This window comes from Pundamilia nyererei, unplaced genomic scaffold (assembly GCF_000239375.1).
Source record: "Pundamilia nyererei isolate P.nyererei 1_Seehausen unplaced genomic scaffold, PunNye1.0 scaffold00096, whole genome shotgun sequence".
NCBI lineage: Eukaryota > Metazoa > Chordata > Actinopteri > Cichliformes > Cichlidae > Pundamilia > Pundamilia nyererei.
The window spans coordinates 983,701-989,119 of record NW_005187497.1 but is presented as its reverse complement, the minus strand read 5'-3'; the positions used below and the strand labels follow the sequence as shown (position 1 = coordinate 989,119).

The window sequence follows — 5,419 nt, the reverse complement described above, 5'->3', positions numbered from 1 at the left end:
CACACACACACACACACACACACACACACACACACACAGTAGGTATTAGTAGGTATTATGAAATTATTCAGGAAGTTGCCCTTGGACATAAATCTCTAAACATAAAGACCCAGATGCTGAGATTGCTCTTTGATATTTACTCAATACTTAATACTTTGAAAATGAACTTTTAGTAATGAAGTAGTAATAAAAAGCCAGAGGTTCTGCTTCATGGCATTCAGTTTCATCTGAACTCTTCTTGTTCATGTTTGATGAGTTTCTCCTCATTTCAGTTATGAACAGGTAGACAACAGCTCCTGCCAATTGCTTTCAAATAATTTACTTGTTACATAGTGAACCACATTCCTGTTTGGAGTGAATTGATCCCTTATCTTTAGGTCTGCTTAGCAAGTGGTTTGTCCACTTTCTCCAATTTGTAATTTATTTCCTATTTTGTAGTTTTTTGTTTTTTTAAAAAAAATCCACAAACAGCCTACTGTTTTTCTTTGATTTGTTTCCTTGTCTAAGCAAGCAGCAAAATAACTTCCAATTTCAGTTTATTGAGCAAACAACATGCAAATTATAAAACCGTGCTACTGCGAATCCTCTAACTTAATTGTCTAAGTAGGTACTGCTGAGTGTTATTTGATGCTGGAGGCAGCTAAACAGTTATTGATGTCAGAAGCTTCAGAAAGAAGAGAAATCGCAGAGTTTGAGGAAGGGAAAAAACCCCACAGACGCAGAAACTTATGGAACCCTTTGTTGGTATTTTTCCTGACAGGCTTAGTTTGAAATTCAGCCTTTAATATTCCTTTGTCTCAAAGTAACTGCAATTGCCAAATAACATGAAAACTGAAAATGGTTAATTCTCTCCCCACACTGTTCATTGTTACTCAGAGGATTGGGGTAGGAGGCGAACCAGCCCAAGGACTCTCATTTGGATTCCAGGAACATGAACAACACCGTCACGTGGGCACGTTTTCCGATCGCTGGATTTGTGCATTTACCCTCTGGCAGAGGACCTATACACACATAATATAGATACAGAGCGAGATTCAATGGTCTTTCATGTAAATAAAGAAGCTGACTTTGTGTAGTCAGTAAAAGGAAGCTGATCACGATAACCGTGCTGCTAATGAATGATTGGACAATAACTAAATGTGTTTTTTCCCAATGTATTTGTAATAAAAAACTCCCCTGAAGCAGTGGTTCCCGTATTTTGTTATATTTTATTTTCAAACTCCATTGCATTTAGTATATTTAGTAAACAACTAAACAAATACAAGTAAACTGCAGTAAATTACAGGTAGCAATGAAATAAACTACTAACTGTTTTACGTCCACATCTACACGGGTATTTTTGAAAACGCAGCTGTTTCTACGCGTTTGGGCCTTTCGTCCACACGTAAATGGTGTTTCGAATCACCGAAAACTGTGATTTTTTTAAAAACTCAGGCTACGCCCACGTGTACACGGGTATTTTTGAAAACGCAGATTTTTCTATGTGTTTGCACCTTTCGTCCACACTTTGGGAACCTCTGCCCTTAAGTATTCAGTGTTATTCATGTGATGTCCGAAACTACAACAGTAATAATGAGATGTGTATAATTATGTGAACATATCTTTTTGAGGGACTGAGTAAATGAAATAATCCAAAAATTAATTGTCTTGATTAAAGATGTATTCAGGGATGCAGGACTCTTTTTATAGGTTATTTTATTTAATATTAAATGATGTATCAATTAATTTTGTTACTTTGTAGCAACTCAATTTATTTATTTCAGATTAAAGAAGGTCATCTACCATCTGGGCATTTTTCAATATCCTCAAAATGGATGTATGACCCAAATGTCAAGTTCCTGGAGATGTCATTAGAGGGCTGTGATTTGTCAGTCTGGCTATCCAACTAATGTTGTAACTGCACTATTCAATCACATATTACCATAAATAGGTGTTCAAATCAGTTAGAGAATGACATTAATGCACTTTATCCAATGTTAAGTTACTTCTGTATTCTGGAGCTGGCCTGGCCATTGCCTCAATGGAAGTGTGAAGGGTAATATCAGTTAGTTTGGCATTTAGCTGTGAGTCAGGTCCAGGATGCTGTGAGTTCAGGATATATAGAGTGCTATGTGCTGTGGCCTCAGTCACACAGGCCTAGACCAGCTGGTCACCATCTGGCAGTCACCGGTCATGAGGATTAAATGTGTATTCCTTGAATATGCCTCACCTTTGTCACAAGGTGAAATAAGTCACAAAGAGGTTACACTGAACACCTGCAAACACTTGCCAACTGCTCTCTCCAAGCGGTAGTGAAAACAGAGAGTTGTACCTCAAAGTAAAAGGCATAACTTGACTTTGAAGGCAAATTTTCTCCATTTTTGGTAATAGTTAGGTTATAATTGCAGACAAGATTTTCTATACAGAACACAACAGCAGTTGTCTCAAGGCACTTTAACCCCAGCAATCAGACGACTACCTATGAGCAAGTACTTGGTGACAGCGGGAAGGAAAAACTCCCACTCCCAAAACTACCATAACTGTGGGCAGCCATGGCAAACTGCTAACGACCAAAGCCATCTGAAAGAGGTAATCGGTGCAGCATCGTCTTTGCAACCAATTTCACCAAGTGACTCATAATGACCTCCATGCACCCAGTTTTCCTGGTGAGTTGTGGATACCGGATCTCTAGGCCTTTGTGATTGAGGTCTAAGCTAGCTGTTGAGTTACTACAGCAGTGCCTCCCTTTGATTGATTTGATTTGATTGAATCTTTATTTTGAACATGTTGAAAAAGTACAACAAAATAGAATTAAAAGAGACAAATGAACAAAGCAAAACAAAAGGAAAACGAGCAACCACAACTCCAAATAAAGTTCATGTTCAAAAAGTTGGGTCTGCTTGTTGTCACTGTTTGTGCAATTATACATATGTTGAATATAAATAATACAATTGTGAAGCTTCCCACCTTTTTTCATTTCATTTGCTGAGTAACCAGTGAAATAATAAATATAGTTTTATTTAAGCTGATGTCCGAGTTGTTGCATACTTCTATAGCACATTGATCAAGATAGTACCTAAACTCAGATCTTATTCAAGATTCAAGATTCAAAGTGTTTATTGTCATGTATACAGAAGAAATAGCATTTCTCTGTGCAATGAAATTCTTCCTTTGGTGTCCATACACAAATGCCAAGTTAGGTAATGGTTAAAGGAACAAGATAATAAAGATAAAAATAAGGATAAAAAGTGTGCTGATGTACAAATTGCAGTTGGGGTAGGTCAGCTGTTCAGGAGTTTTATAGCATATATTCTGGATGTATGCTGCTATTTGAAAAAAAAAAAGCCATTGTTTCTTAATAACAATTAAAATAAATATCTTGTGTGATCCCCCTGTAGTTGGAACACTACAGGGGGATCCCCCTTCTTAAAGATGGGGACCACCACCCCGGTCTGCCAGTCCACGGGTACTGCCCCTGATCTCCACGCAACATTGCAGAGGCGTGTCAACCAGGACAGCCCTACAACGTCCAGAGCCTTCAGGAACTTGGGGCGGACCTCATCAACACCAGGGTGAGGGCCTCCAGCTCGCACTGGAACGGTTCGCAGCCGAGTGTGAAGCAGCGGGAATGAGGATCAGCACCTCCAAATCTGAGGCCATGGTTCTCAGCCGGAAAAGGGTGGAGTGCCCACTCTGGGTCGGGGATGAGTTCCTGCCCCAAGTGGAGGAGTTCAAGTATCTCGGGGTCTTGTTCGCGAGTGATGGGAGAAGGGAGCCGGAGATCGACAGACGGATTGGGGCTGCAGCTGCAGTAATGCGGATGCTGCACCGGTCCGTCGTGGTGAAGAGGGAGCTGAGTGTAAAAGCGAAGCTCTCAATTTACCGGTCGATCTACATCCCTACCCTCACCTATGGCCACGAGCTGTGGGTAGTGACCGAAAGAACGAGATCGCGGATACAAGCGGCAGAAATGAGCTTCCTCCGAAGGGTGGCTGGCCTCTCCCTTAGAGATAGGGTGAGAAGTTCGGCCATCCGGGAGGGGCTCAGAGTAGAGCAGCTGCTGCTCCACATCGAAAGGAGCCAGCTGAGGTGGTTCGGGCATCTGACAAGGATGCCCCCTGGGCGCCTCCTGGGTGAGGTGTTCCAGGCATGTCCCACCGGGAGGAGGCCCCGGGGCAGACCCAGGACACGCTGGAGAGATTATATCTCTCGGCTGGCCTGGGAACGCCTTGGTATTCCCCCGGATAAGCTGGAGGAGGTGGCTGGGGAGAGGGAGGTCTGGGCCTCTTTGCTTAGGCTGCTGCCCCCGCGACCCGGCCCCGGATAAAGCGGATGAAGATGGATGGATGGATGGATAAATATCTTGTGTTTCACCTTTTTGAGCTGCCAGACAGATAATTCAGACTTATTTCAACAGACTTATTTATGTATCCTTACTTTCTGTAAAAGGAAAAAGTTATTTCTTTTTTTTTTTCTGAAATGGAGATGCTGTAAACCTTCAAAAATAAGTGGGTGACATAAGGTATAATACCTATGAAAAATTTGATTTGGTCTAAGCGCATTATCAAGACTAGGAACACTCAGCTCCTGGGGCGGAAACTTGATCATTTTGGAAACCTGAATGTGTACTAATGCATAGCTGATGGCATGGGCATGCAGGAAGTACAAATATATGTTTATATACATATTTCAAGGCTTGATGGCATCAAGTAAATGAGTGATCCACTCATTTATTTTATATATATTGTCCTAGTTCACTACAGCCTTCTTTTTTTGCGTTCTTGTATGTGCTGATTTTTGTATAAGTGAAGCTGGCTTTTATGGGTGTGTGGCTTCTTTCTTTGTTTCTTTAGTGCATGACGCACCATTCCTCTGTGATACTGTTTTGAGCAGTTTTTTATAGATTTAAATGACTCCAGGAAAAAAGATCAGATAAGAGATAAAGCTGTAATGCCTTCGTGTGCAAGATTACCATAAAACTCAACAGGATTATCAATACCCGTGATCTAAGTAACAAATAAAAAAAGCCAAGATGCAACCAGACCCCGAGTGAACTTCTAGTCTAACTAATGACTGTGACAGAATCAGTGATTTTTGTCATATATCTCCACTCACTCCTACCTCGGACCCACGCAGCGTCACCGACTGTCAGAATTGACACCATCGTAATTTGATGCATCAGGACTCTGGCAGCTTCATCACAGACACGAAAAGGAAAGGGGGGGTGCTCAGTGCTCACAGATGGCATTTATATGATAATTCTAACCACTTGCAGACACCCATGAGCTTTCACACTGGACTCTATTAGGTCCAAATGGATTTTAGTAACCATCTGCAAGGAGGGGAGTGTGTCACTGAAAACACGAGCTGGATGGGATTTAGGCAATTTGCTCACACTTTACCTAACACATTTTTCCACGGTGGTTATAATATATATATA

The 5,419-nt window shown here is 41.3% G+C and overlaps 1 protein-coding gene across 1 annotated transcript in view; it reads right to left on the bottom strand.

Annotated features, from left to right (window-relative positions):
* The window catches only part of LOC102208347 (potassium voltage-gated channel subfamily D member 3-like), a 103,029-nt gene that overhangs the window by 5,409 nt on the left and 92,201 nt on the right, over window positions 1–5,419 (bottom strand). The gene's annotated exons all lie outside the window — the stretch shown is intronic.